The sequence below is a fragment of the Apium graveolens genome, chromosome 3 (assembly GCF_009905375.1).
Source record: "Apium graveolens cultivar Ventura chromosome 3, ASM990537v1, whole genome shotgun sequence".
Lineage (NCBI taxonomy): Eukaryota > Viridiplantae > Streptophyta > Magnoliopsida > Apiales > Apiaceae > Apium > Apium graveolens.
In genome coordinates this window covers 96,853,679-96,867,248 of record NC_133649.1, presented here as the reverse complement: position 1 = coordinate 96,867,248, position 13,570 = coordinate 96,853,679, and the positions used below count along the sequence as shown (strand labels likewise).

The window sequence follows — 13,570 nt, the reverse complement described above, 5'->3', positions numbered from 1 at the left end:
TCTTTAGTTTAATCCCTTAATTAAGTGTAGTTAAAACAATCTCTATTTGTTATTCGTCTTATCATTAGATAATAGCCATACCATTGTTGCATAAATACATTGATTGAAATTAGCCTAAACCAGTCCTTGTGGGAACGAACTAGAATTAATTCTATATTACTTGCGATCACGTATACTTGCATAAATATTAGTGTGTGTTCTAGCTCTAACAAATTTTTGGCGCCGCTGCTGGGGACTTCAATATTAAGTTTTAGTTTATGTGTTTGTCATCATTGGTCGTTAAAGTTTAGTGACTCGGACATTGTTACTTACTAAATTCATTATCGTGTTTCAGGTACTCTAGCGAGCGTGTATGCATACGTGTTTTCGGTCTCGTAAGAGAACACTTGATCAAGCTGAGGAAGAAATTGTAGTAGAAGAAGAACTTATTGCAATGGGAGAACTAGAAGCAAATACGAAGGCTTTGATGGATTCCTCTCAACCAAAGATAAATGATATCCAGTCTAGCATTGTGCGACCAGCCATCTCGGCTAATACCTTTGAGATCAAGTCGAGCACGATTCAGATGATACAGAACTCAGTTCAATTTGGGAGTTCTCCGACAGAAGACCCCAACATGCACATCAGAGATTTCATCGAGATCTGCGACACTTTCAAGTTTAATGGAGTTCCTGAAGATGCTATTAAGTTGAGGCTTTTCCCATTCTCTCTGCGGGATAAAGCAAAGTATTGGTTTCATTCTCTACCACCAGGGTCTATCACCAAATGGGAAGATCTTGCTCAAAAGTTCTTAAGTAAATTCTTTCCTATGGCGAAGACAGCTGTAATCAGAAATGCACTTACTCAATTTGCTCAGCAATCTGGAGAATCTTTTTGTGAGGCTTGGGATTGTTACAAGGAGATGCTTATAAAGTGTCCTGCCACGGGATGCCGGACTGGAAGATCATTAACTGTTTCTATAATGGTTTGTGTGCTACTTCTAGACCCATTGTAATAACCCCCAAAATTTTGAACTTTTTGTAACCCTTGTGAATAGTGTTTTTGCTGAATGAGGAAACTTTTCATGCCACACTATGTAGGGGTTCTGTTATGGATATTCTGAGATTTTAGTAGTACTCTATATGGTATATAAGTGTATGTAAAGATCGTCAGAATCCAATTCCGAATACTTTGATTTTTCCCGGAAATCCACTAGATACGTTAAGAATTGAGTATAAGGTAACAGGATAAAAAGGATTTAAATTAAAGGATTATAAGAGAGGATCATAAAAGGAATATAATATATTGAGAAAGGTTAAGGGAACCTAAGTAATAAGATCCCGGGTATGATCCCTCAAACGATAAACGAAAATGAAAGTTAAGTGAACTGTATAACAGATCAGCGGTCATTAGGCAAACAATTAGGAAGTTAATCAAAGGGATTAGAGAGGATGATGTCACCCAACCAATGAGAAGAGGACAAAGAGGGGAGGATGACATCATGAGCATGACATAAGCATGACATAAGGGAAGGAGATGTGGTTGAATTAAAACCACACAAAGTTAAGGCTAAAAAGGTAATTAACCAAAACAAAAACAAAACTACATCCACCAAGCCAAACAAATCATTTCATCAAAACAAAAGAAAATTCCATTTCTCTTCACCAAGGGTTTGCTCTCGGCTTTTCCTAGTTTTCAAAGAGAAAATTTTCAAAATCCAAGATCCAAGCTTCCTAAATTGGTAAGATAATTCCCTAGTATTCCTTATGCATAGTTATGGCTATATTATGAGTTTAAACCACCAATTCATTCTCTATCTTCTCCAAGAAATCAATGAAGAAGACAATGAATAGTGATTTCAAGGTTTTTAACTTGATTTTTCTTGCTTTTCCTTTAAGATCCAAGCATTCCTAAGACTCCTCAAGGCTTCTTAAGGCTTCCTAGCTACTCACACCACTTCAAGGAAGGTATATCATCTCCAAATCCTAGCTTTACTATGTATATTAGGATGATTTTGGTTGTTATAGTATTAGAGTAGCTTAATGATGGTTGGTTTAGAGTTGGGTTGGAATGGTGGAGATTGGAATATTGAAATCTTATGATTTGGTTAAAGAATGTAGTATAGTTCAAATTCAAGTTTTAGGACTAAGTAAATTGATTATAATGAGTTGATTTGGGGCTGTTGTAAAGTAATATGGATGGAGTTTTGATTGGGTTGTGATTGTGGATGGATTTGTGGTTGTTTTGAATTGGTTTAAATTTGGGAAATCGCGTAAACATAGCCGTCGTAATGTCCGAATTACTTTAGACTGCTTTTGTTCATAACATTAGGACCCGAGAACCCCCTGCTAGATTTTGACCATTGCCATGTTTAGATAGTTCATGTTGCGAGCTTCGTTTTGGTATGTAGTTCATTTGATTCCGATGTACGGTTTAGGAGAAACGGCCGTTTTAAGTAACGACGTTTCGCGAACGAAACATTACCCCTCGCCTTACTTTGAAACATAGGTTAAAGACCAAAAAGGGTTAATTAATGTATGAAACAATTATGGAAAGTGTGTTAGGCAGTTGGTAAGACACTCGCGAAGGAATCGCCTTAAAACTCTTAATGGTTAAATTATTAAAAATGGTGGAGCCGAGGGTACTCGAGTGACTTAAGAGAATCAGTAAGCGCAAAATGAGCGTTAGAGTCTAAGTTGGTTAGAGTATAAATTTACAAGTGACTTTGGTTTAATTCCAACTTACTTGTTGTTTATAGGTTACCAGACTCGTCCCGAGCCATTCGTAACCCCCAGTCTCTCAGGCAAGTTTTATATCCGTTATACTGTTGTTGTGATGCATACATTTGTACATGCATTATCTTGTGATAGATGCATAATGGTTATTTAGCAAATTCTTGCGATATATTGTAGCATGTGATATGGTATATATGCATGCCTGTTTCATATTCTTGAAATATATATCTGTTGGTTCAGTTGATAATACCTATGCTGGAGAATAGCGGTAATTTTCATATACCCTTAGTATAGGGACCCAAAAGTGAAAACATTTTCTAAAACCGGGAGTCGAGGATCCCGAGTAGATTTTATATATATATATATATATATATTTATATATATATGGTTATAGTTTTCAAAACTATTAATCGAATAAGGTTTATTCGATAACTTTATATTATTTATTGAATATTATTTCGAATATTCATTCGAGGGCTTATGACTCAGCTTATATTATTTATTGAATATTATTTCGAATATTCATTCGAGGGCTTATGACTCAGCTTATTTATTTATTGAATATTATTTCGAATATTCATTCGAGGGCTTATGACTCAGCTTATTTATTTATTGAATATTATTTCGAATATTCATTCGAGGGCTTATGACTCAGCTTATTTATTTATTGAATATTATTTTGAATATTCATTTAAGGATCTATGACTCCGATTATTTGCTGAGATATATTTTTTATTTTATTAAGAAATAAGGTGTCGATAATCAAACTCATTTTTGATTATTCAAATAAAGATAGTACCTTCGTATAAGTATATCTTTGGTTATTTAATATTCATTTCAAGTATAAGTTTTATAACTTCTACTTCAATTATTTTTATAAAGATTATTCTTTATGGGAATATTATTTAAATAATAATATTCAGATATTTTCTAATATATTGGGACTGATTTATTTTACTAAATCAGCATCACTCCGAACATTCTTAAAAATGTTTCGCGAGCCTTCAAAATGGTTTTTTTAAAAGTTAGAGCGGATCCCAAAACTCATTTTTTATATTTAAGATCCTCCTTTCGAAGGGGATTTAAATACTCGTTCAAAACCTGAGGGATCCGGCTCTGTGGTGTGTTTTATATTCGCAACAAGGTTGCTGTCTTGATAAAAGAGTTTTTGATTACTTACCCAATACTCAGGAAGTAAAATTCTTGGAATAAGTTAATCCATTAACAGGCATCTCCTGGGAAATATCGGTGAGTTTTTCCTTTCCAACTAGATACGACTTCTTAGTGGAGCCGTATCAACAAGTTTCTACTTGGGGAAAGTGGGGACGAGCTTTACGTTTCAGAGTCCTGGATTTCATCTGAACTAGGAGTGGCGTAAGTGGTCGAGTAGCGCCGGCCCAGCCTTATTATATTGGCCCAAATGGCCTGGAAGTTCCGCTAAGGCGGTCCATTCCCTAGGAGTTCAGTGTTCGGTTGACAAGTAAATCCGACAGGTTCTCCTCTACATGTAGAAAATGGTGGGGTTGTACTACTACGACTGATCATCGTAAGTGGTCTTCCTGGCGCGGCAAACTCCCGTAATGAGTTCATCATCCAGTTGGATAATTCTGCAACACTACCCGTAGCATTTCGATCGAAGGGCTACGAATGGGTGGTTACCGAAGCATTGACAGGGTCAAACAGTTTTATTGGTGTATCCATTGAATGAAGTATCTCCTAACTTTATTTCTTTTCAAAATATTTCAAAGATCAAATATATTCAAGTTTTATTTTTGGTCTTATCTATGGGATGACCTCATGAATCTTATTATACTTTGAACAGTAGTAGTTCAAGTAGATTTCTAAAAATGGTATAAGTGCAGTGAAGTAATTGGTAACTTCATCTTCCTTTAAAACTTATATCCAGTAAGTAATTACCTTACACATGATAAAGGATTCTAGTAAGTATCCATTTAGATACCTGTATTATTGTTATCACTATATATTATCTTGCGAGCTGTAATGCTCACTCTTGCTTCATTTCTTCATCACACAACAACAGTTAGGAAAGATGGCCAGGCTCCAGCAGACCCAGCGCAAGCGCGTGGGAAGCGCCCTGCGCCTTCCCGTTGAGATCATAGCTGCTATAGCTGCAGAGGTAGATCTACCTTTAGATCAGACATTCTACTTTTGGGAATTAATTATGTATAATTATAACTTGTGGCAGATAATGGCAATTAACTGTAAATTTATCAAGTAATCATTTTGGGTTGTAATAATTTTTAATTGTGGATTCAAGGACTTGTACTTATTTCAATTTCATCTCTGAGACTATGACGTGTGGTGGTGTGTGTTAGTGTGGGGTCACAGCTTGAGGTTGTTTATTTTTTAATTAAGTTAAGTGATAATTATGGAAAGAAAGACCGTGATGACCCGGATCCCTGACCCCGGATCTGGGGGTGTTACAGAAATGGTATCAGAGCCAAGCGTTATAAACCTCAGAGATGATGTGACGATATAATAACAAACTCATAAAGATAATAAGAACTCTTGCCAAGTTCATGGTCGGACTACTTAAAGTAGCGCTGACAGTTAAAACCCTTACGGGAACCCTTATAAGTATCATGATAGTAACTTAGCTCGTTTAATGTGTAGGCGCCTGAGATAGAGGACCCTGAGATGTTCGAGCGTGAGCATGATGAGGCACTGCTAGATGTCGAGGATCAGGAGGAGCCTGAGATGGAGGAGGATGAGGAGGACCCCTCAGAGGAGTCAGATACGTAGGTCATTGCTATTTCAGAAGAGGAGGACCCGGATGAGGTCCCAGTGGCTGAGGAGCGTGTCGGAGCTATGGTAGTGTACACTGGTACCCCTTTACCCATACTCCCTGTGGTCAGAGCTCCTACCCCGCCACTACCATCCTGGAGCACCTATGATGACAGCTCAGAGACCCATACTTCCGAGCCTAGACAGACCGAGGAGGCACCTCCAGCGGCTCCGGATTCACCACCTCTCGACCCTGCCCACAGGCAGTCTTTGTTAGCCCACGGCTATGTTCAGGATGTACTGAGGACCCGAGTGGCTGTTGCTGAGGCCCGGCTGGATGAGGCCTGGAGGGAGTTGGATGCGGAGAGAGCGGGTAGGCGTACCCGAGCTTATGAGACTAGGGCAGCTATACCCCGATCCTTGAGGAGGGAGCTGACGGGGATAGAGCTCACGTCCCGAGCGAGACTCAGATCTCTCCAGGGGGACAGGCATGGTAGGATCTCCAGGCGGCAGGCTGACTATATCTTCCGTCGTGCGATGAAAAGGGTATGGGAGCTGACCCGCTCCGGTGTGTGATTCAGGATTGACGACGGGATAGTCTAGTTGTCTAATTAGTCGAGGCCTTAGTAAGAGCCAATTTTCCGGGATAGTTGACTTGTATATAGCATCCCTTTTTCTGACTAAACAGATAGACTCTTGTGTATCACTTTTGGGACAGATGGCTGTAGCACTGTTGTACTTTTGACCAGATCAAACTATGTATTTCTCGCATTATATATATATTTGTTTCCTTTCAGTTCAGTTCCTTAGTGACGAGATCACTATTTTTATCATTATTAGTACTGCACTTCTTATTAGAACTGTCATAATGTAATAGAATTGCGAGATACGTTCTCCCCATTATAAGAGTTGTGCAAGGCACACTGTTGAGTATGATTGTGACCTAACGTGGAATTTCCTAATATTTTTTTCATTATCAGTATCATGCCGCCAAGAAAGATTGGAACTAGGGCGAACCCTGGATCTGAGGACCAGGGAAGCCATAACCAGGACGATAGGAACCAGGAACACAGTGAAGAGGAAGATGAGGATTATGTGGAATAGGATGACTCCCTGTATGAAGAGGAAGAGGAAACATATGATGTTGAGGGATTTGAGATAGAGGCTGAAGAAGGAGAAACTGAGGTTGAGCAACCAATACCAAACCCAGGCATGGATCCCATGGGCCAGTTCATGCAACTACTAAGGCAGAACTTGGAACGCCAACCCAACCCACCCCCCCTCAAGGAAATAACAATGTTGTGGCAAACTCTTTCAGGGCTTTTAAGTCCCTTAAGCCCCCTGAGTTCCACGGATCAGCCGACCCAGTTGAGGCAAGAGCATGGTTAAAAGAAATGGAGAAATCCTTTGAGATTTTGAGTACTGATGAGGCACAGAAGACTGTATTTGCTACCTACCTTCTGAAAGGGGAGGCCAACTACTGGTGGGAGGCCAAGAAAAACATGGAGACAGATGCTATTATAACCTGGGAGAGATTCAGTCAGTTATTTCTGGGAAAGTATTTCCCGAGGTTTATGGAAAACCAGATGGAGCTCAAGTTCTTGGAGCTAAAGCAGAATAACTTATCTGTAGCAGAGTACGAAGTGAAATTTACTGAGTTATCAAGGTTTGTGCCGGAGTTTGTGAGCACCGAGGAAAAGAAAGCTAGGAGGTTTCAGCAGGGACTGAAATCGTGGATCCAGAATAGGGTGGCAATCCTTGAGCTTACGGATTATGCCACTCTGGTGCAAAAGGCAACAATTGTAGAAGCCGAAAGTGAACAGATGCAGAAGGAAAGAGAGAAGAAGGGAATAAAGAGGAAAAGTATGAGCATGGGTGGAGGTTCCGCAGGAAGGAGCTTCCCAACTAGATTTAATCGAGGGGCAGTGTCCCTACCGGGAAAGAACACTGGGTTTAAGCGGCCAATGAGTGTGAATGTGAGCCAGAGCGGCCAGAAGTTAAGAATGTCCTATTCCAACCAGTCTCGACCCCCATTGCCAGCCTGTAACACTTGTGGAAGAATGCATTCTGGGGAATGTAAGGGAAAGCCAGTAACCTGCTTTAAGTGTGGGCAAGTGGGCCACTATGCTCATAAATGCCCTTCGTCAGCCCCTGCCATCATTCCAACCACCACTTGTCATCAGTGTGGACGCCCGGGTCATTGGAAGAGGGAATGCCCAATGAACAAACCAGCAGCTTCAGGAGCCAGCAGGGCTGCCTCCAATAAGCCACCTACTGCGAGGACTTTCAACATGACAGTCCAGGATGCTATGAAAGATTCAGATGTGATGGCAGGTACCCTTTCTCTAAATTCAGTCAGTGCAAACGTTTTTATTTGATTCGGGAGCAACTAAATCTTTTATATCAAAGGACCTTGAGCGTAAGTTAAGACTTAAGGCTGAACCCTTGATAGAGCCCTTACAAGTAGAAATAGCCAATCATGAGATTATTCATGTTAACCAGATTCACCCCGCCTGTGAGATAGGCATAGGGGAGCAATCTTTTAGTGTTGATCTGATTCCTTTTAAATTAGGGGAGTTTGATGTAATTTTGGGAATGGACTGGCTATCTAGCAATGATGCTCAGATAGACTGTAAAGGGAAGAAAGTTAAGTTAAATATCCCAGGGAAGAAAGAAGTTATATTTAGAGGAAAGAGGTAGACGCAGAAATTTTTGACAATGGCCCAGGCCAGAAGGATGCTACGAAAAGGAAATGAGGCCTACCTAGCCTATGTGGTGGACACGCAGAAGGAGGTGCCCAACTTATAAGATATTCCGGTAGTCAACGAATTTGAAGACGTATTCCCACAAGACCTTCCGGGATTACCACCCGATAGAGTGATTGAATTTGCTATTGAGTTGGCCCCAGGGACGGCGCCAGTTTCAAAATCACCTTACCGATTACCCCCGTTAGAAATGAAGGAATTAGTTATCCAATTGCAGGAACTCTTGGATAAGGGTATGATAAGACCCAGTGTATCTCCGTGGGGAGCACCGATTTTATTTGTTAAGAAGAAAGATGGGAGCATGAGGCTGTGGATCGACTATCGAGAGTTGAACAAGCTAACCATAAAGAACAGGTACCCATTACCTAGAATAGACGATCTGTTCGACCAGCTAAAGGATGCTGTTTATTTTTCCAAAATTGACCTGAGAACTGGATATCAACAACTAAAGATTAAACCCGAAGATATTTCCAGGACAGCGTTCCGTACCAGGTATGGGCATTATGAGTTCTTGGTAATGTCCTTTGGATTAACCAACGCCCCAGCGACTTTCATTGACTTAATGAACAGAGTATTTAAGAAGTACTTGGACAAGTGTATGATAGTTTTTATCGATGATATTTTGATCTACTCAAGGACTGAGGCAGAGCATGCAGAGCATTTGAGGATAGCTCTAGGAATACTCAGAAAGGAACAGTTGTATGCCAAATTCTCGAAGTGTGAATTCTGGCGTAATGAAGTACAGTTTTTAGGACATGTGATCAATAAAGAAGGAGTATTGGTCGACCCCTCCAAGATAGAGGCAGTCTCAAATTGGGAAAGGCCAACCACACCCACAGAGGTAAGGAGTTTCATAGGATTGGCCGGCTACTATCGTAGATTTGTACAAGACTTTGCGAAGATCGCTGCCCCTTTGACACGACTTACTCGTAAGACAAAGAAGTTTGAATGGACGGAGAAATGTGAGAACAGTTTTCAGGAATTAAAGAAAAGGTTGGTAACGGCTCCGGTGTTGGCATTGCCGGACGGAAAAGGAGATTTTGTGATATATAGTGACGCGTCGCACAAAGGATTAGGGTGTGTGCTTATGCAGAACGGTAAGGTGATTGCGTATGCGTCGAGACAATTGAAGGAATACGAGATTAGATATCCTACCCATGACCTTGAGCTCGCGGCAATAGTTTTTGCCTTAAAAATTTGGAGGCACTACTTGTATGGAGAAAAGTGCGAGATTTTCACAGACCATAAGAGCCTCAAGTACATATTTACGTAGAAAGAGCTCAACATGCACCAGAGGAGATGGTTAGAGCTAATCAAGGATTATAATTGTGAGATTCTCTATCATCCGGGGAAAGCCAATGTGGTGGCTGATGCCCTTAGTAGAAAGGAAAGACTCAGAATGATAACGACTTCGGAAGAATTGATACGGGATTTTGAGAGAATGGAAATAGAAGTAAAGGCAACCGGAACCGGAACTGAAAAGCTTTTTGAGATCTCAATGCAGCCAGAATTATTGGAAAAGATCAGATTATGCCAAGAGAAAATAATGAATGAGGGCAGAGAGTCAATGACTGGAGAAGAGATCCATATGGAGAAAGATGATAAAGGGATAATGAGGTACTCTTACCGGATTTGGGTTCCAAACGTTCAAGAGCTTAAAGATGAGATTTTGGATGAAAGCCATAGTTCAAGGTATTCCATTCACCCGGGAAGTACCAAGATGTATAGGGATTTGAAGGAGTATTACTGGTGGCCTAACATGAAGAGGGATGTAGCAGAATGGGTGAGCAAATATTTGACTTGCCAAAGAGTAAAAACAGAGCACCAGAGACCCAGTGGACTTTTACGACCCCTGGAGATTCCTGAATGGAAATGGGAACAGATAGCGATGGATTTTGTTGTAGGCTTGCCAAGGACGAAAGCCAACCATGACGCCATATGGGTAATTATAGACCGACTGACAAAGTCAGCTCATTTCATCCCTATCAATGAGAGATACACAGTCGATAGACTGGTGGACATTTACCTTAAGGAAATAGTGACGCGACATGGAGTCCCAGCGTCCATTGTCTCAGATCGAGACCCCAGATTCAACTCCAGGTTTTGGGGGAGCTTTCAAGAACGTGCGGGGACCAAGTTAAATATGAGTACCGCGTACCATCCCCAGACGGATGGGCAGAGTGAAAGGACCATCCAGACACTAGAGGATATGTCGAGAGTCTGTCCAATAGACTTTAAAGGAAGTTGGGATGATCACTTGCCGTTGATCGAGTTTTCTTATAACAATAGCTTTCATACTAGCATCGGAATGCCGCCTTATGAGGCCCTGTACGGAAGAAGGTGTCGATCTCCCTTATACTGGGATGAAGTAGGAGAACGGAAGATGCTCGGACCCGAAGTGGTCCAAAGGACCAAAGACATAGTGGATCTTATCAGAGGGCGGCTTGTAGCAGCCCAAGACAGATAGAAGAAATATGCAGACCTGGCCCGAAAGGACAAGGAATATGAAGTAGGGGACTTAGTACTGCTGAAGGTATCCCCTTGGAAGGGATTAATGAGGTTCGGAAAGAAAGGAAAACTAAGCCCAAGGTACATTGGACCTTTTGAGATATTAAGGCGGATTGGAAACTTAGCTTACGAGCTAGCCTTACCCCCTAACTTGCAACAAGTTCATAATGTGTTCCATGTGTCAATGCTAAGGAAGTATCATCGGGATGCCAGACACATAGTAGAGTACGAGCAGGTGGATATGCAACCAGATCTGACGTACGTGGAGAAACCAGTAAGGATTATAGATAAGAAGGAGCAGGTGCTTCGGAACAAAGTGATCAAGCTAGTCAGAGTACTATGGCAGAATCATAATGTGGAAGAATCAACTTGGGAACTAGAGAGTGCAATGCTAGAAAAGTACCTCCATTTATTTTCTATTTGATTCCGGGACGGAATCCTTTTAAGGAGGGGAGACTGTAATAACCCCCAAAATTTTAAACTTTTTGTAACCCTTGTGAATAGTGTTTTTGCTGAATGAGGAAACTTTTCATGCCACACTTTGTAGGGGTTCTGTTATGGATATTCTGAGATTTTAGTAGTACTCTATATGGTATATAAGTGTATGTAAAGATCGTCAGAATCCAATTTCGAATACTTTGATTTTTCCCGGAAATCCACTAGATACGAAAAGAATTGAGTATAAGGTAACAGGATAAAAAGGATTTAAATTAAAGGATTATAAGAGAGGATCATAAAAGGAATATAATATATTGAGAAAGGTTAAGGGAGCCTAAGTAATAAGATCCCGGGTATGATCCCTCAAACGATAAACGAAAATGAAAGTTAAGTGAACCGTATAACATATCAGCGGTCATTAGGCAAACAATTAGGAAGTTAATCAAAGGGATTAGAGAGGATGATGTCACCCAACCAATTAGAAGAGGACAAAGAGGGGAGGATGACATAATGAGCATGACATAAGCATGACATAAGGGAAGGAGATGTGGTTGAATTAAAACCACACAAAGTTAAGGCTAAAAAGGTAATTAACCAAAACAAAAACAAAACTACATCCACCAAGCCAAACAAATCATTTCATCAAAACAAAAGAAAATTCCATTTCTCTTCACCAAGGGTTTGCTCTCGGCTTTTCCTAGTTTTCAAAGAGAAAATTTTCAAAATCCAAGATCCAAGCTTCCTAAATTGGTAAGATAATTCCCTAGTATTCCTTATACATAGTTATGTCTATATTATGAGTTTAAGCCACCAATTCATTCTCTATCTTCTCCAAGAAATCAATGAAGAAGACAATGAATAGTGATTTCAAGGTTTTTAACTTGATTTTTCTTGTTTTTCCTTTAAGATCCAAGCATTCCTAAGACTCCTCAAAGCTTCTTAAGGCTTCCTAGCTACTCACACCACTTCAAGGAAGGTATATCATCTCCAAACCCTAGCTTTACTATGTATATTAGGATGATTTTGGTTGCATTGGTATTAGAGTAGCTTAATGATGGTTGGTTTAGAGTTGGGTTGGAATGGTGGAGATTGGAATGTTGAAATCTTATGATTTGGTTAAAGAATGTAGTATAGTTTAAATTCAAGTTTTAGGACTAAGTAAATTGATTATAATGAGTTGATTTGGGGCTGTTGTAAAGTAATATGGATGGAGTTTTGATTGGGTTGTGATTGTGGATGGATTTGTGGTTGTTTTGAATTGATTTAAATTTGGGAAATCGTGTAAACATAGCCGTCGTAATGTCCGAATTACTTTAGACTTCTTTTGTTCATAACATTAGGACCCGAGAACCCCCTGCTAGATTTTGACCATTGCCATTTTTAGATAGTTCATGTTGCGAGCTTCGTTTTGGTATGTAGTTCGTTTGATTCCGATGTACGGTTTAGGAGAAACGGCCGTTTTAAGTAACGACGTTTCGCGAACGAAACATTACCCCTCGCCTTACTTTGAAACATAGGTTAAAGACCAAAAAGGGTTAATTAATGTATGAAACAATTATGGAAAGTGTGTTAGGCAGTTGGTAAGACACTCGCGAAGGAATCGCCTTAAAACTCGTAATGGTTAAATTATTAAAAATGGTGGAGCCGAGGGTACTCGAGTGACTTAAGAGAATCAGTAAGCGCAAAACGAGCGTTAGAGTCTAAGTTTGTTAGAGTATAAATTTACAAGTGACTTTGGTTTAATTCCAACTTACTTGTTGTTTATAGGTTACCAGACTCGTCCCGAGCCATTCGTAACCCCCAGTCGCTCAGGCAAGTTTTCTATCTGTTATATTGTTGTTGTGGTGTATACATTTGTACATGCATTATCTTGTGATAGATGCATAATGGTTATTTAGCAAATTCTTGCGATATATTGTAGCATGTGATATGGTATATATGCATGCCTGTTTCATATTCTTGAAATATATATATGTTGGTTCAGTTGATAATACCTATGCTGGAGAATAGCGGTAATTTGCATATACCCTTAGTATAGGGACCCAAAGGTAAAAATATTTTCTAAAACCGGGAGTCGAGGATCCCGAGTAGATTTTATATATATATATATATATATATTTATATATATATGGTTATAGTTTTCAAAACTATTAATCGAATAAGGTTTATTCGATAACTTTATATTATTTATTGAATATTATTTCGAATATTCATTCGAGGGCTTATGACTCAGCTTATATTATTTATTGAATATTATTTCGAATATTCATTCGAGGGCTTATGACTCAGCTTATTTATTTATTGAATATTATTTTGAATATTCATTCGAGCGCTTATGACTCAGCTTATTTATTTATTGAATATTATTTCGAATATTCATTCGAGGGCTTATGACTCAGC

At 39.7% G+C, this 13,570-nt stretch overlaps 1 pseudogene; it reads right to left on the bottom strand.

Annotated features, from left to right (window-relative positions):
• Nucleotides 1-823: 823 nt before the first annotated feature.
• LOC141715873 (small nucleolar RNA R71) lies at nt 824-924 on the bottom strand (annotated as a pseudogene).
• Between the last annotated feature and the right edge of the window lie 12,646 nt (nt 925-13,570).